Source organism: Triticum urartu, chromosome 1, assembly GCF_003073215.2.
Source record: "Triticum urartu cultivar G1812 chromosome 1, Tu2.1, whole genome shotgun sequence".
In the NCBI taxonomy this organism is placed as follows: domain Eukaryota; kingdom Viridiplantae; phylum Streptophyta; class Magnoliopsida; order Poales; family Poaceae; genus Triticum; species Triticum urartu.
In genome coordinates, this window is record NC_053022.1 from 200,228,767 (window position 1) to 200,249,815 (window position 21,049).

A 21,049-nucleotide genomic window follows, 5' to 3' on the forward strand; every position below is an offset into this window, starting at 1 on the left:
TCCATTTCCCATTCGCCTTCCGAACTACCACTGGGCTTGGTAACCATGTAGGGTGCAGTACTACTCTGACCAATCCAGCTGCCTCTAACTTCTTGGTTTCCTCAGCAATGAACTACTGCCGCTCCAAGGCTTGCTTCCTAACTCTCTACTTGACAGGTCGGGCATGTGGGTAGACAGCAAGGTGGTGCTTGATTACCTCCCTCGGAACACCGGGGATATCAGATGGTTGCTAGGAAAACACATCGATATTCGCCCACAGGAAGGCAATGACGCGCTTTCCTATTTGTCGTCAAGGGTGGCGCTGATGGTGAAAGTACCATCAACACCAGCCAGCCATGCCGGGACCTTCTTCACTTGGGGTGCTGCAACCTTGGATCTCTTGATGTTAGAACACTCCGACACATCATCAACGGGTGTCGTGCACTCGGAGGGGGCACGCTTCCCGGACTCCTTGCTGGAGGTCCTATAATCCATCTTCTTTCCATTGCTTTCCTTGGCGGGGACCGCTGCTGCCGCAGCCTTTGCTGTGATGGCATCCCGATACATCCTCTCCACACAAACGATTGCATCCTTCTCATCTGATGGGATGGTGATGATTCCCAATGGCGCAGGCATCTTCAAGGTGTTGTATGCATAATGGGATGCTCCCATAAACTTGGCCAAGGCTGGTCGTCACAAAATCCCATTATACTGCAGGGGGAGCTCAACCACATCAAACATGACATTCTCGGTCCTATAGTTCAACTATCCCCCAAACGTCACCGGCAACGTAATCTTTCCCTTGGTACTGCTCCTGTTGGGATTGACTCCTCGAAACGTACCGATAACCTCCAGCTCTTCTTCTCCTATCTGAAGCTTGTTAAGAACTACTGGGGAAATCAAATTCAACTCGGCCCCGCCATACGCTAACATCTTTGTGACCTTGAGGTTGCGAATTTTTGGGGAGACCAACAGCGGCAAACACCCTACCGCAATGATGCGGTGAGGGTGGTCCTCCTCATCAAAGATGATGGGCGTGCGGGACCATTTGAGCGGCTTCCGGGCCTCTGGCGCTGGCTCCACAACATTGACCTCTCTTGCCCACCACTTGAGCTTGCGATGGGAGGAGTGCAAGGACGCACCCCCATCAATGCATAGGGCGTCAGTGGCCTTCTGAAATTCCTACACACTGGTTTCCTCTTCATTCCCTCCATCACTCAAATCATCATAGGCTTCCTTCTCTTGGCCCTTGGCAGGTTTTCCTAGGTTCCGAAAGGGTTTGCCGGGGCGGTTTGCTTCACTGCATCGGCCCTTTCTGCCAGCAGCATTCTAACCTTTCTCCTGATCACGCTTATCATACTCTGCTCTCTGTCTCTTAACCAGCTGCTCAACTTGATAACATTCATGGAGGTTGTGGCCCTTGGTCCGGTGGATCTTGCAGTACGGTCCTTCACCTTTCCCGGCTTTCTCCACGGCAGCAGCTTCCCGGCAGGCAGTGCACGTGGCAACTTCCTTGCCAGGGCCTCAGCCTTGGCCTTCTTGCCAGTACTAGGCGTGCCAGAACCTTCCACAGTCATCACTGTCTTATCTCTTGGCTTCTTCTTGCGCTTCTTGCCCTTTCTTTGACTGGTTGATTCATCTTCTTCCTCTGAATCAACATTGATGCGGTCCTCCTCTCCGGGCAACTTCCATCCTTTGTCAATCCGAGCACACTTATCCACTAGTGTGTACAACTCCTTCACAGTCTTGGACAACCGCACATTCATCTTGGAATGAATGCGGCGGTTGCACACATTGGACTTGAAGGCTATTATAACAACTGTAGGATGGATATTCGGAATATTCCTATGGACTTTACTGAATGTTTCTAAATACTTATGGAGAGTTTCTCCATCCCTATGCTGGAGAAGCGGTAGGTCATTGGGCCTACCGGGCTCCTGGCGGCCACTGGTGAAGGCACCGATGAACTCATGGCACAGGTCTGCCCAGGAAGAAATGGAGTTCTCTGGCAGGTGTATGAGCCAAGATCTCACATTGGACTTGAGAGCCAACGGGAAGTAGTTGGCGAACACCTTCTCGTCTCTTCCCCCGGCACCCTGAACAGCGATGGTGTAGATGCTCAGGAACTCTGCCGGGTTCAGTCTCCCGTCATACTTCTCGGGTATCTCCGACTTGAACATGTGGATGGACAGCCAACGGACTTGCTGCAGCTCGCATGTAAAGGCAAGGCAGCCGACCTCGGAAGGTAGGCACCCGTCAACACCAAGCGCAGGCTCGTCGACATTGAGGCCGCCGCACCCGTCGGTCTGGCGGGGATCGTCGAGAGGTCGTCCCACAATGACGCGCACGTCTCCCCGCCACCTATTGTTCGGGGTCCACCATTGGCACGGACGTGCTCGAGAGTCGGAAGAGGCCATCGAGACGTCATCGGGATCTTGTTCTTGCTACGCCCGTCCCTGCTGCCATGGTGGGAACTGCATGGTAGGGACAACCCCGTCCGTTTGGCCAATAGTACGAGCAGTCATCGTCACTTGGGGAGGCCGTGGCGGGCCGGCGCGCCGCGAGCCCCCAGCTTTAGTGAAACCGAGCAGACTCTAGATGGTGGCACGCCATTCATCTATTTGCTTGGCTCCTGGCAGGAACCTTAGTAGAAGCTGGGCCCACACCATAGCCTCCACGGCTGTGCTTGGCATGGAAGTTGATGACCTCGACCGCACAGTCCCCTGGCTCCTGACGGTGCCCGCGGCAGTGGCAGCGGTGGCGCGCCCGCGCTGCGATGGGGCAGCCACCTGGGCAGCGGGGTCGCGCAACGATGGCACTCGAGGGTCCATGGCTCCGCTGGTGGGAGGAGGGGATGTAAATAGAGTCACCCTCCCAACCACACCTTGCGTAGCTTGACCATCCACATGCTGCTAAAGCTATTCTCCTCCAACGCCTTCAGCCCCCGTGTCTGCCGTAGGGGGAGTGGCGATGGCGGCAACTACTCCTGCCACGCCTCCAGTGGTTCTCACATCCTCACTCATCCTCGCACCCGCGACGGCATCTGGGGTCACGGGCGTCGGAGCCTTTGAGGTAGATGGCTAGGCCGAACCTCTTCTTCTTGGGTGCCATGGTCGATGGCGTCGTCGAAGACGAAGATGAAGATGACGATGAAGATGACGCGCAGCGCATGCTTTCAGGTTCGCACAAGTGAGTCCCCTACCTAGCGTGCCAAAGATGTCGCCGGATATCCATGGCCACCTATGGGAACGGGCGGCCCCTTGCTGGTTCGGCGAGGGATGTCGCATTGCACAAAGAGCAGACCAGCGCGCGGCAGCACGGCAGAGAGCACACAAGAAATTTAGCCAGGTTCGAGCCGCCGTGAGGTGTAAAACCCTACTCCTGCTTTGGTGGATTGATGGTGGAAATGAAGTGGTGTGTGGTACACTTGCCCGGCAAGGTCTGCCTCAAGGCTACGGTGACCACAAGCGTATGATGGCTTGGGTTTTGTCAAGTTTCCAACCCTCTAACCCCCTCCTACGATTGCCATGGGCCTCCTTTTATAGATTAAGGGATCACCATAGTGGCAAAACAGTCATTACCCACTGACATGACAGCAAACAGTGCTATCATACCTAACTCTGCGGTCTGGCAGGGTGCATTAAATGCACTGCTTAGTGTCACATCACTATCTACCCGGCAAGGCCTGTCGGGCTTATCTTGCCAGCTTCGCACATGTTCTCTTGACACATCGCTGGACGGGTGTCATCTGTGGGTTTCTTCTGTAGGAGTTGGCTGGCATGTGGCAACTGCTGCCACTAAATCTTCTTGCGGCTTGACACCGCACTGATTGACGACGTGAGTCGCACTTGCGTGGTTGGCAGGGTGGTTTAGGCCCCGCAAGCCCCGGCAGGTGCTGCCGGGGAGTCTTGGTTGCTTGCTTCTAGTGGTAGTCTGGCCCATTGACGGGCTCGCCGGCCCGGCGAGGGAGGTCCTTCTCTTTCCGATATCCTGTCCCTTTGGCTTGATCTTGATCTCTCTGAGCTGCATGTTGATTTTGATGTCTCTTCGTTCTTCAATCTCCATCTTGAGCTGGTGCTTCAATCTTGATCTTGTGCATGTGCACAGTTGGGCAACATACCCGTGGTCTGTTGCTCCAACATTATTTAACTATAGTAACAAAGCTCGCGGTACATCAAGATCATGCCAAATCAAGAACACAAGATATACATATATATATATAGAGAGAGAGAGAGAGATCAAACACATAGCTACCGGTACATACCCTCAGCTCCGAGGGTGAACTACTCCCTCCTCGTCATGGAGAGCACTGGGATGATGAAGATGGCCACCGGTGATGGTTTTCCCCTCCGGCAGAGTGTCAGAACAGGCTCCCGATTGGTTTTTCGTGGCTATAGAGGCTTCCGGTGGCGGAACTCCTGATCGAGGTTCTGTTCTGGGGTTTTTGGCATTTATAAGAGGCGTTGGCGTCGGGAACAAGTCAGTGGGGCCCACAAGGCGACGACAAGGACGGGGGGTGCGCCCTCCACCTTTGTGGTGGCCTCGGGACTCCTCTCTGATATCTTTTCGTTCCAGTATTTTTTATATTTTCCAAAAATATTCTCTCTAAATTTTTAGGTGAATTGGACTTCGTTTGATATTCCTTTTCTGCGAAACTCAAAAACAAGGAAAAAAACAGAAACTGGCACTGGGCTCTAGGTTAATATGTTAGTCCCAAAAATCATATAAAACGGCATATAAATGCATATAAAACATCCAAGATGGATAATATAATAGCATGGAACAATAAAAAATTATAGATATGTTGGAGACGTATCAAGCATCCCCAAGCTTAATTCCTGCTCGTCCTTGAGTAGGTAAATGATAAAAACAATTTTCTTGATGTGGAATGCTACCTAACATATTTACCAATGTAATCTTCTCTATTGTGGCATGAATGTTCAGATCCATAAGATTCAAAACAAAAGTTTAATATTGACATAAAAACAATAATACTTCAAGCATACTAATAAAGCAATCATGTCTTCTCAAAATAATGTGGCCAAAGAAAGTTATCCCTACAAAATCATATAGCCTGGCTATGCTCCATCTTCATCACACAAAATATTCCAATCATGCACAACCCCGATGACAATCCAAGCAATTGTTTCATACTTTTGATGTTCTCAAACTTTTTCAACTTTCATGCAATACATGAGCATGAGCCATGGACATAGCACTATAGGTGGAATATAAGGTGGTTGTGGAGAAGACAAAAAGGAGGGGATAGTCTCACATCAACTAGGCATATCAACAGGCTATGGAGATGCCCATCAATAGATATCAATGTGAGTGAGTAGGGATTGCCATGCAACAGATGCAATAGAGCTATAAGTGTATGAAAGCTCAAAAAGAAACTAAGTGGGTGTGCATCCAACTTGCTTGCTCATGAACACCTAGGAAATTTGAGGAAGCCCATCATTGGAATATACAAGCCAAGTTCTATAACGATAATTTCCCACTAGTATATGAAAGTGACAACATAGGAGACTCTCTATCATGAAGATCATGGTGCTACTTTGAAGCACAAGTGTGGTAAAAGGATAGTAACATTGCCCCTTCTCTCTTTTCTCTCATTTTTTGTTTTTTTGGGCTCTCTCTTTTTTTGGCCTCTCTTTTTTTATTTTTTCGTCCGGAGTCTCATCCCAACTTGTGGGGGAATCATAGTCTCCCTCGTCCTTTCCTCACATGGGACAATGCTCTAATAATGAAGATCATCACACGATTATTTACTTACAAGTCAATTCTTAGAACAAAATATGACTCTATATGAATGCCTCCGGTGGTGTACCGGGATGTGCAATGAATCAAGAGTGACATGTATGAAAGAATTATGAAAGGTGGCTTTTCCACAAATACAATGTCAACTACATGATCATGCAAAGCAGTATGACAATGATGGAGTGTGTCATAATAAAACGGAACGGTGGAAAGTTGCATGGCAATATATCTCAGAATGACTATGGAAATGCCATAATAGGTAGGCATGGTGGCTGTTTTGAGGAAGGTATATGGTGGGTGTATGGTACCGGCGAAAGTTGCCCGGCACTAGAGAGGCTAGCAATGGTGGAAGGGTGAGAGTGCGTATAATCCATGGATTCAACATTAGTCATAAAGAACTCACATACTTATTGCAAAAATCTATTAGTTATCAAAACAAAGTACTACGCGCATGCTCCTAGGGGGATAGATTGGTAGGAAAAGACCATCGCTCGTCCCCGACCGCCACTCATAAGGAAGGATATCAATAAATAAATCATGCTCTGACTTCATCACAAAACAGTTCACCATACATGCATGCTACGGGAATCACAAACTTTAACACAAGTATTTCTCAATCAACAATTACTCACTAGCATGACTCTAATATCACCATCTTTTTATCTCAAAACAATCATAAGGAATCAAACTTATCATAGTATTCAATGCACTTTATATGAATGTTTTTATTATACCCCTCTTGGATGTCTATCATATTAGGACTAAATTCATAACCTAAGAAAATTACCATGTTGTTTAAGGACTCTCAAAGTAATATAAGTGAATCATGAGAGTTCATCAATTTCTTCAAAATAAAACTACATTCGTGCTCTAAAAAGATATAAGTGAAGCACTAGAGCAAATGACAAACTACTACAAAAGATATAAGTGAAGATCAATGAGTAGTTGAATAATTATGTAACTATGTGAAGACTCCTTCTCATATATAAAATTTCAGATCTTAAGTACTTTATTCAAAAAGCAAGCAAAACAAAATAAAATGACATTGCAAGGATAACACATATCATGTGAAGAAGCAAAAACTTTGGCTCAACCAAAACTGACCGATCATTGTTGAAGAAGAATGGTGGGATGCCAACCGGGGCATCCCCAAGCTTAGATGCTTGAGACTTCTTGAAATATTAACTTTGGATGCCTTGGGAATCCCCAAGCTTGAGCTTTGTGTCTCCTTAATTCCTTTCATATCACGGTTTCCCTAAATCTTAAAAACTTCATCCACACAAAACTCAACAAGAACTCGTGAGATAAGTTAGTATAAATCAATGCATAAACCTTATCATTATATACAATAGAAAATCACTAAAATTATTATTTTATATTGCCTACTAAATGCCCCTGCATATTTAACACTCCTATCCTCAAATAGAATCATTAAACAAGCAAACATATGCAAACAATGCAAACATAACAGCAATCTGTCAAAATAGGATAGTCTCTAAAGAATGCAGGAGGAATCATACTTCTTTAACTCCCAAAATTCTAAAAAATTACCACACTGTAGATATTTTTTTGTTACTCATTATGTAAAAATTTCAAGATTTTATCATGTTCTGACTATTCACCAATATTCAAAACATAACAACAAACTTTCTGTTTTCAAACAACAACACATAGACTTGTAAAAGCATGCTAAAGGCTATACTTGACCTTTTTATTGAACTAAAAGATGCACAACATTACTCTAAATATATCCTCAAGTAATTTTACCGATGGATTGAAGACAAAAGAGGGGATGCCATACGGGGCATCCCCAAGCTTAGTTGCTTGGGTATTCCTTGAATATTACCTTTGGGTGCCTTGGGCATCCCCAAGCTTAGGCTCTTGCCACTCTTTATTCCATAGTCCATCGAAACTTCACCCAAAATTTGAAAACTTCACAACACAAAACTCAACAGAAAACTCGTAAGCTTCGTTAGTATAATAAAGCAAATCACCACTTAGGTACTGTTGTGAACTCATTCTAAATTTATATTGGTGTTATATATATTGTATTCCAACTTTTCCATGGTTCATACCCTCCGATTCTACTCATAGATTCATCAAAATAAGCAAACAACACAATGAAAATAGAATCTGTCAAAAATAGAACAGTCTATAGTAATCTGGAAACTTAGTATACTACTTTCACTCAACAAATTCTGAAAAATTAGGATAACCTGGGAAATTTGTATGTTAATCTTGTGCAAAGAGAATCGGGATTTTATCACTCTTATGTAAAAAATGAAAACTATTTTACTGGGCGCAAAAGTTTCCTATTTTCAGCAAGAACAAATCAACTATCACCGTAGACCATCCCAAAGGTCTTACTTGTCACTTTATTGAAAAAAAGCTATAAAACATGATTACTAAAGTTGCTTAATCATGTGAACACACAAAAACAGTAGGTAATGGTGTTGGGTTGTCTCCCAACAAGCGCTTTTCTTTAATGCCTTTCTAGCTAAGCATGATATAATTTCAATGATGCTCACATAAAAGATAGGAATTGAAACATGATGGGAGCATCATGAAGCATATGACTAGCACATTTAAGTCTAACCCACTTCCTATGCATAGGGATTTTGTGAGCAAATAATTTATGGGAGCAAGAATCAACTATCATAGGAAGGCAAAACAAGCAAAACTTCAAGATTTTCAACACATAGAGAGGAAACTTGATCTTATTGCTACTCCTACAAGCATATATTCCCCCCTCATAATAATTTTAAGTAGAATCATGAATGAATTCAACAATATAGCTATCACACAAAGCATTATTTTCATGATTCATAAGCATAGAAATTTTACTACTCTCCACATAAGCAAAATTCTTCTCATTCATAGTAGTGGGAGCAAACTCAACAAAATAACTATCATGTGAGGCATAATCGATTTGGAAATTAAAATCATGATGACAAGTTTCATGGTTATCATTATTCTTTATAGCATACATGTCATCACAATTTAGAAACATTACAACCGCACAACTTTCCAGCCCTCCCAGACCATTAGCATCTGTAGCCATCTGATCAATACTCGAGGCATTTTTTTGGCCTTTCAATTGTCCCCTAGTCCCACATTCTCTCCCTTCGATCGCTATCAATGAGCGCTCACCTTTGTTGGGCCACTGCTCTGCTGACATTTTTGGGCCTCTTGTGTTAAACTGGGCCTAATGACATGTAGCAGTTCGATAGCTACCGGATCCTCAAAAACAAGCTCAATGGCTACCTGAGTCTGTTTCATGGTAGAGAGCCCATTACCCAGTTGCTGTGCAAGACCAGAACGACTCGCTGGTCGATGTCGTCGCCTGTGGCTAGGTTACGTGCAGGCGAAGAGGGGAGGGTGATGTGGTCGCACAACGCCACAACTTGAGCGAGATCGTATAGCTCGGGCCTCCCGAACCGCACGACGATCCAGAGAAAGGTAAAGCGACCGTGCGTTCGGTGAAGTAGACATGGGGATGAAATTCAATCGCGCGATTGAAGAAAGCAATCAATCATCAGTTTCTCGAAGCATTCATCATGGCTGAATTGTGCCATTCGCTGGCAGCCATTACTAGAGGTGTGCGTTTCTGTTTTTCCAATATGCATATAAGCGCCTATATATACTTCATCACCGGAACCCTTCTTCCTCCTGCAGAAGAAGCTAAGCAGGCATAGTTCTCAGCCGTGTTGCCCATCGTTAGCGTCTCCCTCCTGCTTGCGTCCTCCTGACCCAGCCGACTGTTACTATCCTTTGCCTGCTCGATCCTGATGGCAGTCGAGGCAACGAGATCTATGTGGCGGTGATGATTCGGGAAGTAGAAGGGGCAAGAACTGAACCACCGTCCTTGGCGTGCGCCTGCGGCCAAGCACCGTGGAAACCGTCAGTCAGGAACAACAAGGTGCCATGGTTGTGGCTGCTACCTTTTCTTCACTGTGGTCTCTACACTGTTTCCCAATACCTTGGTCACAACCACACCCTTTAATTTCCTAGCATAATTATTTAATTTTAGATCAAGGTTGAGGCGTCGACGACGAGGAATAAGTGGACATGTTCTGTAACCTTCTCATGCAATATCTAGCAATTGCCGCTTCAAACTTTGCCATGTAGTCTGTAGAGTACCTTTTGAAGGAAATATGCCCTAGAGAAAATAATAAAGTTGTTATTTATATTTCCTTATATCATGATAAATGTTCATTATTCACGCTAGGATTATATAACCGGAAACTTAGTACATGTATGAATATATAGACAAACAGTGTCACTAGTTTGCCTCTACTTGACTAGCTCGTTGAATCAATGATGGTTATGTTTCCTAACCATAGACATGAGTTTTCATTTGATTAACGGGACCACATCATTAGAGAATGATGTGATTGACTTGACCCATCCGTTACCTTAGCACGATGATCATTTAGTTTGTTGTTATTGCTTTTTTCATGACTTGTCCATGTTCCTATGACTATGAGATTACGAAACTCCTGAGTACCGGAGGAACACTTTGTGTGCTACCAAACGTCACAACATAACTGCGTGATTATAAAGGTGCTCTACAAGTGTCTCTTATGGTTCTTGTTGAGTTGGCATAGATCGAGATTAGGATTTGTCACTCCGATTATCGGAGAGGTATCTCTGGGCCCTCTCGGTAATGCACATCACCATAAGCCTTGCAAGCATTGTGACTAATGAGTTAGTTGCGGGATGATGTATTACGGAACGAGTAAATATACTTGCCGGTAACGAGATGGAGCTAGGTATGAGGATACCGACGATCGAATCTCGGGCAAGTAACCGATGACAAAGCGAACAACGTATGTTTCTTATGCGATTTGACCGATAAAAGTCTTCGTAGAATATGTAGGAACCAATATGAGCATCCAGGTTCCGCTATTGGTTATTGACCGGAGACGAGTGTCGGTCATGTCTACATAGTTCTCGAACCCGTAGGGTCCGCGCGCTTAAAGTTCGGTGACAATCGTTATTATGAGTTTATGTGTTTTGATGTACCGAAGGTAGTTTGGAGTCCCGGATGTGATCACGGACATGACGAGGAGTATCTAAATGGTCGGCACGTAAAGGCTGATATATTGGACGGCTGTATTGGGACACCGGAAGTGTTCCAGATGGTTTCGGAGAAAACCGGAGTGCCGGAGGGGTTACCGGAACCCCCCAGGGAAGTATTGGACCTTAGTGGGCCTGAGGGGAGAGAGAGGGCTGCATCCCACGAGGTGTCGTTCCCCCTCCCATGAGGAGTCCGAATTGGACAAGGGGGGAGCGACCCCTCTTTCCCTCTCCCTCTCCCTCTCTTTCCTTCCCCCTCCCCTCTTCCTAGTTGGACAAGGAAAGGATGAATCCTCTTCCTAGTAGGAAGAGGATTCCTCCTCTCCTTGGGGCGCACCAAGGCTGGACGGCCTCCCCCCTTGCTCCTTTATATACGGTGGAGGGGGGCACCCAAATACACACAAGTTGATTGTTCCAAGCTGTGTGCGGTGCCCCCCTCCACCATAATCCACCTCGATCATATCATAGTAGTGCTTAGGCGAAGCCCTGCGTCGGAAGCAACATCATCACCATCATCACGCCGTCGTGCTGAAAGAACTCTCCCCCAAAGCTATGCTGGATCGGAGTTCGTGGGACGTCACTGAGCTGAACATGTGCTGAACTCGGAGGTGCAGTGCATTCGGTACTTGGATCAGTCGGATCGTGAAGACGTACGACTACATCAACCGCGTTCTCATAATTCTTCCGCTTACGGTCTACGAGGGTACCTGGACGGTAGTCTCCCCTCTCGTTGCTATGCATCACCATGATCTTGCGTGTGCGTAGGAATTTTTTTCAAATTACTACGTTTCCCAACATTGGCATCCGAGCCAGGTTTATGCGTAGATGTTATATGCACGAGTAGAACACAAAGGAGTTGTGGGCTTGGGTATATACATATTGCTTGCCGTCACTAGTTGATTCTTGATTCGGCAGTATTGTTGGATGAAGTGGCCCAGACCGACATTATGCGTACGCTTACGCGAGACTGGTTCTACCGACGTGCTTCCCACACAGGTGGCTGGTGGGTGTCAGTTTCTCCAACTTTAGTTGAATCAGATTCAAAGAATAGGGTTCTTTCTGAAGATCAAAAAGCAATCACTATATCGCGTTGTTGTTTTTGATGCGTAGGTAAGAACGGTTCTTCCTCAGCCAATAGCAGCCACGTAAAACTTGTAACAACAAAGTAGAGGACGTCTAACTTGTTTTTGCAGGGCATGTTGTGACGTGATATGGTCAAGACATGATGCTAAATTTTATTGTATGAGATGATCATGTTTTGTAACACAGTTATCGGCAACTGGCAGGAGCCATATGGTTGTTGCTTTATTGTATGAAATGCAATCGCCATGTAATTGCTTACTTTATCACTAAGATGTAGCAATAGTCGTGGAGGCAATAGTTGGCGTGACAACAACGATGCTTCGATGGAAATCAAGGTGTCAAGCCAGTGACGATGGTGATCATGACGGTGCTTTGGAGATGGACATCACAGGCACAAGATGATGATGGCCATATCAGTTCACTTATATTGATTGCATGTGATGTTTATATTTTATGCATCTTATTTTGCTTAGATCGATGGTAGTATTATAAGTTGATCTCTCACTAAATTTCAAGGTATAAGTGTTCTCCCCGAGTATGCACCATTGCAAAAGTTCATCGTGCCGAGACACCACGTGATGATCGGGTGTGATAAGCTCTACGTTCACATACAATGGGAGCAAGCCAATTTTGCACACGCAAAATACTCGGGTTAAACTTGACGTGCCTAGCATATGTAGATATGGCCTCGGTACACTGAGACCGAAAGGTCGAGTGTGAATCATATAGTAGATATGATCAGCATAGTGATGTTCACCATTGAAAACTACTCCATCTCACGTGATGATCGGACATGGTTTAGTTGATATGGATCACGTGATCACTTAGATGATTAGAGGGATGTCTGTCTAAGTGGGAGTTCTTAAGTAATATGATTAATTGAACTTTAATTTATCATGAACTTAGTACCTGATAGTATTTTGCATGTCTATGTTGTTGTAGATAGATGGCCCGTGTTGTTGTTTCGTTGAATTTGAATGCGTTTCTTGAGAAAGCAAAGTTGAAAGATGATGGTAGCAATTACACGGATTGGGTCCGTAACTTGAGGATTATCCTCATTGCTGCAAAGAAGAATTACGTCCTGGAAGCACCGCTAGGTGCCAAACCCGTTGCAGGAGCAACGCTAGATGTTATGAACGTCTGGCAGAGCAAAGCTGATGACTACTCGATAGTTTAGTGTGCCATGCTTTACGGCTTAGAACCGGGACTTCAATGACGTTTTGAACATCATGGAGCATATGAGATGTTCCAGGAGTTGAAGTTAATATTTCAAGGAAATGCCCGGATTGAGAGATATGAAGTCTCCAATAAGTTCTACAGCTGCAAAATGGAGGAGAATAGTTCTGTCAATGAACATATACTCAGAATGTCTGGGTACCACAACCACTTGACTCAGCTGGGAGTTAATCTTACTGTTGATAGTGTCATTGGCAGAGTTCTTCAATCACTGCCACCAAGCTACAAGAGCTTCGTGATGAACTATAATATGCAAGGGATGGATAAGACGATTCCCGAGCTCTTCGCAATGCTAAAGGATGCGGAGGTAGAAATCAAGAAGGAGCATCAAGTGTTGATGGTCAACAAGACCACCAGTTTCAAGAAAAAGGGTAGAGGGAAGAAGGGGAACTTCAAGAAGAACGGCAAGCAAGTTGTTGCTCAAGTGAAGAAGCCCAAGTCTGGACCTAAGCCTGAGACTGAGTGCTTCTACTGCAAAGGGACTGGTCACTGGAAGTGGAACTGCCCCAAGTATTTGGCGGATAAGAAGGATGGCAACGTGAATAAAGGTATATGTGATATACATGTTATTGATGTGTACCTTACTAATGCTCGTAGTAGCACCTGGGTATTTGATACTGGTTCTGTTGCTAATATTTGCAACTTGAAACAGGGGTTACGGATTAAGCGAAGATTGGCTAAGAACGAGGTACCGATGCGCATGGGAAATGGTTCCAAATTCGATGTGATCACGGTCGGCATGCTACCTCTACATCTACCTTCGGGATTAGTTTTAGACCTAAATAATTGTTATTTTGTGCCAGCATTGAGAATGAACATTATATCTGGATCTTGTTTGATGCAAGACGGTTATTCATTTAAATCCGAGAATAATGGTTGTTCTATTTATATGAGTAATATCTTTTATGGTCATGCATCCATGAAGACTAGTCTATTTTTGATGAATCTCGATAGTAGTGATACACATATTCATAATATTGAAGGTAAAAGATGCAGAGTTGATAATGATAGTGCAACTTATTTGTGGCACTGCCATTTAGGTCATATTGGTGTAAAGCGCATGAAGAAACTCCATTCCGATGGACTTTTGGAATCACTTGGTACTTGCGAACCATGCCTCATGGGCAAGATGACTAAAACGCCGTTCTCCAGAACTATGGAGCGAGCAACATATTTGTTTGAAATCATACATACTGATGTATGTGGTCCGATGAATATTGAGGCTCGCGGTGGGTATCGTTATTTTCACACCTTCACAGATGATTTGAGTAGATATGGGTATATCTACTTGATGAAACATAAGTCTGAAACATTTGAAAGGTTCAAAGAATTTCAGAGTGAAGTTGAAAATCATCGTAACAAGAAAATAAAGTTTTTATGATCTGATCGTGGAGGAGAATATTTGAGTTATGAGTTTGGTCTTCATTTGAAACAATGTGGAATAGTTTCGCAACTCACACCACCCGGAACACCACATCGTAATGGTGTGTCCGAACGTCGTAATCATACTTTACTAGATATGGTGTGATCTATGATGTCTCTTACTGATTTACCGCTATCGTTTTGGGGTTATGCTTTAGAGATGGCTGCATTCACGTTAAATAGGGTACCATCTAAACCCGTTGAGATGACGCCTTATGAACTGTGGTTTGGCAGGAAACCAAAGTTGTCATTTCTGAAAGTTTGGGGCTGTGATGCTTATGTGAAAAACTTCAACCTTATAAGCTCGAACCCAAATCGAAGAAATGTGTCTTCATAGGATACCCAAAGGAGACTGTTGGGTACACCTTCTATCACAGATCCGAAGGCAAGACATTCGTTGCTAAGAATGGATCCTTTCTAGAGAAGGAGTTTCTCTCGAAAGAAGTGAGTGGGAGGAAAGTAGAACTTGATGAGGTAACTGTACCTGCTCCCTTATTGGAAAGTAGTTCATCACAGAAATCAGTTCATGTGACTTCTACACCAATTAGTGAGGAAGCTAATGATGAAGATCATGTAACTTCAGATCAAGTTACTACAGAACCTCGTAGGTCAACCAGAGTAAGATCTGCACCAGAGTGGTACCGTAATCCTGTTCTGGAAGTCATGTTACTTGACCATGACGAACCTACAAACTATGAGGAAGCGATGATGAGCCAGATTTCGCAAAATGGCTTGAGGCCATGAAATCTGAGATGGAATCCATGTATGAGAACAAAGTGTGGACTTTGGTTGACTTGCCCGATGATCGGCAAGCCATCGAGAATAAATGGATCTTCAAGAAGAAGACTGACGCTAACAGTAATGTCACTGTCTACAAAGCTCGACTTGTTGCAAAAGGTTTTCGACAAGTTCAAGGAGTTGACTATGATGAGACTTTCTCACTCGTAGCGATGCTTAAGTCCATCCGAATCATGTTAGCAATTTCCGCAATTTATGATTATGAAATTTGGCAAATGGATGTAAAGACTGCATTCCTAAATGGAATTCTGGAAGAAGAGTTGTATATGATGCAACATGAAGGTTTTATCGATCCAAAGGGTGCTAACAAAGTGTGCAAGCTCCAGCAATCCATCTATGGACTGGTGCAAGCATCTCGGAGTTGGAATAAACGTTTTGATAGTGTGATCAAAGCATATGGTTTTATACAGACTTTTGGAGAAGCCTGTATTTACAAGAAAGTGAGTGGGATCTCCGTAGCATTTCTAATATTGTATGTGGATGACATATTGTTGATTGGAAATGATATAGAATTTCTGGATAGCATAAAGGGATACTTGAATAAAAGTTATTCAATGAAAGACCTCGGTGAAGCTGCTATATATTGGGCATCAAGATCTATAGAGATAGATCAAGATGCTTAATTGGACTTTCACAAAGCACATACCTTGATAAAGTTTTGAAGAAGTTCAAAATGGATCAAGCAAAGAAAGAGTTCTTGCATGTATTACAAGGTGTGAAGTTGAGTCAGAGTCAATGCCCGACCACTGAAGAAGATGGAGAGAAAATGAAAGATGTTCCCTATGCTTCAGCCGTAGGCTCTATCATGTATGCAATGTTGTGTACCAGACCTAATGTGTGCCTTGCTATTAGCTTAGCAGGGAGGTACCAAAATAATCCAGGAGTGGATCACTGGACAACGGTCAAGAACATCCTGAAATACCTGAAAAGGACTAAGGATATGTTTCTCATTTACGAAGGTGACAAAGAGCTCGTCGTAAATTGTTACGTCGGTGCAAGCTTTGACACTAATCCGGATGACTCTAAGTCACAAACTGGATACGTGTTTTTATTGAACGGTGGAGCTGTCAGTTGGTGCAGTTCTAAGCAAAGCGTCATGGCGGGATCTACGTGTGAAGTGGAGTACATAGCTGCTTCGGAAGCAGCAAATGAAGGAGTCTAGATGAAGGAGTTCATATCCGATCTAGGTGTCATACCTAGTGCATCGGGTCCAATGAAAATCTTTTGTGACAATACTGGTGCAATTTTCTTGGCAAAGGAATCTAGATTTCATAAAAGAACCAAGCACATCAAGAGACGCTTCAATTCCATCTGCAGTCAAGTCAAGGAGGGAGACATAGAGATTTGCAAGATACATACGGATCTGAATGTTGCAGACCCGTTGACTAAGCCTCTCTCACAAGCAAAACATGATCAGCACCTAGACTCCATGGGTTTTAGAATCATTACTGTGTAATCTAGATTATTGACTCTAGTGCAAGTGTGAGACTGAAGGAAATATGCCCTAGAGGCAATAATAAAGTTGTTATTTATATTTCCTTATATCATGATAAATGTTTATTATTCATGCTAGAATTGTATTAACCGGAAACTTAGTACACGTGTGAATATATAGACAAACAGAGTGTCAATAGTTTGCCTCTACTTGACTAGCTCGTTGAATCAATGATGGTTATGTTTCCTAACCATAGACATGAGTTGTCATTTGATTAACGGGATCACATCATTAGAGAATGATGTGATTGACTTGACCCATCCGTTACCTTAGGACGATGATCATTTAGTTTGTTGCTATTGCTTTCTTCATGACTTATACATGTTCCTATGACTATGAGATTATGCAACTCCCGAGTACCGGAGGGACACTTTGTGTGCTACCAAACGTCACAATGTAACTGGGTGATTATAAAGGTGCTCTACAGGTGTATCTGATGGTGCTTGTTGAGTTGGCATAGATCGAGATTAGGATATGTCACTCCGATTGTCGGAGAGGTATCTCTGGGCCCTCTCGGTAATGCACATCACTATAAGCCTCGCAAGCATTGTGACTAATGAGTTAGTTGCGGGATGATGTATTACGGAACAAGTAAAGAGACTTGCCGGTAACGAGATTGAACTAGGTATGAGGATACCGACGATCGAATCTCGGGCAAGTAACATACCGATGACAAAGGGAACAATGTATGTTTGTTATGCGGTTTGACCGATAAAGATCTTCGTAGAATATGTAGGAACCAATATGAGCCTCCAGGTTCTGCTATTGGTTATTAACCGGAGATGAGTCTCGGTCATGTCTACATAGTTATCGACCCCGTAGGGTCCGCACGCTTAAAGTTCGGTGACGATCGGTATTATGAGTTTATGTGTTTTGATGTACCGAAGGTAGTCCGGAGTCCCGGACGTGATCACGGACATGACAAGGAGTCTCGAAATGGTCGAGATGTAAGTTGATATATTGGACGGCTATATTCGGACACCGGAAGTGTTCCGGGTGGTTTCGGAGAAAACTGGAGTGCCGGAGGGGTTACCGAAACCCTCCGGGGAAGTATTGGGCCTTAGTGGGCCTGAGGGGAGAGAGAGGGCTGCAGCCCAGGAGGTGGCGCGCCCCCTCCCATGAGGAGTCCGAATTGGACTAGGGGAGGGGGGCGGCCCCTCTTTCCCTCTCCCTCTCCTTCTCTTTCCTTCCCCCTTCCCTCTTCCTAGTTGGACTAGGAAAGGATGAATCCTCTTCCTAGTAGGAAGAGGATTCCTCCTCTCCTTGTGGCGCACCAAGGATGGCCGACCTCCCCCCTTGCTCCTTTATATACGGGGGCAGGGGGGCACCCAAAGACACACACGTTTATTGTTCCAAGCCGTGTGCGGTGCCCCCCTCCACCATAATCCACCTCGATCATATCGTAGCAGTGCTTAGGCGAAGCCCTTCGTCGGTAGCAACATCATCACCATCATCACGTCGTCGTGCTGATAGAACTCTCCCGCAAAGCTCTACTGGATCGGAGTTTGTGGAATGTCATCGAGCTGAACGTGTGCTGAACTCGGAGGTGCTGTGCATTCGGTACTTGGATCGGTCGGATCGTGAAGACGTACGACTACATCAACCGCATTCTCATAACACTTCTGCTTACGGTCTATGAGGGTACGTGGACGATACTCTCCCCTCTCGTTGCTATGCATCACCATGATCTTGCGTGTGCGTAGGAATTTATTTGAAATTACTACGTTTCCCAACACCTTTTCCATCACGACGCATTTTTTGAGTAGTCTCTCAAATTACAGTTCCCTGGGTGCAGCTTCGTCCATACACTCCAGCCACTAGAGGTCTCCATGATTGATGCTCCCTGATATCTCTCTACCTGCATGCCCTGGTGAAGAGTATGCAATGTTTTGGAATCAACATATGAAATTGGTTGAACTGTTGATTTGATTTGACTATCCATGCATATATAGGACTATAGTTGAGTAACTGGTCTCCAACTATTCCATGTTCCAGTCGACCTAATACTAATTTTTTGTGTTGTTGTTTGTAATCTTGAAATTTGATTCCAGATTGTAAGAATACAACTTACGGAAGATTATGTGTCTTTTGTAATTTCTCACCACTATGAGGCTCCCTTAGGTTAGAGATAATATTAAATAATAACATTGCTCCATAATGTGAGGTAAGTCAAAGAATAAGTATTTTTCATGTATGTTTTGGAAAGTGCTGCGTCATTTCTTTAGCATCATGACATACATGAAAAATAATTTTAGAGCTCATCTGCAGGTTCACTACATGTACCAGATCTCCACTTGGAAATACAGTTGGTGTGTTTCTGGTTTCGAAAACGGATGCTATCTTTCTCTATGCTTTTACACTTGAGACATTGTAATTTGAATTGTTTAGACTATATTAAATGGATGCGATCAGATTCCATATTTGGGCTAGAGATAGATTTCTGGGCATGAACAAATGCTTATCTTCCTGGAAGAAGAAATTGCACCTGTTAGGAATATCAAGGTGAAAGTGCAACTATCCCTAGGTGGTTTTGGTAATTCCTAACAACATATAGCTCATTGATCTAATGCTATTTCAAGATTAATATCTTAGGAAAGCTCAATGATTGGCATGGCACGGATGAGAAAAGTGGAACCCTCAAAATGCTAAGGACAAAAGGATTGGCTCAAGCTCAAATCTCAAGAGTCTACATTTTCTATTTTAGTGATCCAAGATCACATTGAGTCTATAGGAAAAGCCAATACTATTAAGGAGGGATGAGGTGTTGCTTAATGAGGCTCTTTCTCAAAATGCTTAGTGATATGCTCCAAAGCCCTCAACTACTTTCTCACATCCACATATGACCTAAACCAAAAGTCAAACTCGGCCCCACCGATTCTTTCTATCCGGCTCCACCGAGTTCATATGTCATAGCCACTACCACAAACCCTAGGCAAATCGTCCTCGCTGATAGGGATCTCAGTCTCATCGAGATGGGATTGTAATCTCTCTGTTTCCCTTCGTAACGTTTTGGTCCCACCGACATGAGCGATCGGTCCCATCGAGATTGCAATGTAAACTCTCTGTTTCTCTTTTGTAACATTTCGGTCTCACCGAAATGAGCAAATCAGTCCCACCAAGTTTTCCTGACCAACTCTCTGGTTAGCTTATTACCAAAATAGGTCTCACCGAGTTTGTGTAATCGGTCTCACCGAGATTACGTTATGCCTTAAACCTAACCATATCGGTCCTACCGAGTTGCATGTCGGTCCCACCAAAACTCCTAACAGTCACAAGTTTTGCTAAATCGGTCCGACCGAGTTTATCAATTCGGTCCCACCGAGATAGGCAAGTTGTGTGTAACGTTAGAATTTGTGTGGAGGCTATATATACCCCTCCACCTCCTCTTCATTCGTGGAGAGAGCCATCAGAACAAACCTACACTTCCAACTTGTTTTTTCTGAGAGAGAACTACCTACACTTGTGTTGAGGCCAAGATATTCCATTCTTACCATATGAATCTTGATCTCTAGCCTTCCCCATGTTGCTTTCCAGTCAAATCTTCTTTCCACCAAATCCATATCCTGTGAGAGAGAGTTGAGTGTTGGGGAGACTATCATTTGAAGCACAAGAGAAAGGATTTCATCATCAACACACCATTTGTTACTTCTTGGAGAGTGGTGTCTTCTAGATTGGCTAGGTGTCACTTGGGAGCCTCCAACAAGATTGTGGAGTTGAACCAAGGAGTTTGTAAGGGCAAGGAGATCGCCTACTTCGTGAAGATCTACCGCTAGTGAGGCAAGTCCTTCGTGGGCGACGACCATGGTGGGATAGACAAGGTTGCTTCTTCATGGACCCTTCGTGGGTGGAGCCCTCCGTGGAGTCGCGCAGCCGTTACCCTTCGTGGGTTGAAGTATCCATCAATGTGGATGTACGATAGCACCACATATTGGAACCATGACAAAAACATCCGTGTCTCCTATTGCGTTTGAATCCTCCAAACCCTTCCCTTTACATTCTTGGAAGTTGCATGCTTTACTTTCCGCTGCTCATATACTCTTTGCATGCTTGCTTGAATTGTGTTAAGATTGCTTGACTTGTCCAAAGTTGCTTAAATCTGCCAGGAACTAAAATTGGGAAAAGGATAAGTTTTTATTTGGTCAAGTAGTCTAATCACCCCCCTCTAGACATACTTTCGATCCTACAACTGGTATCAGA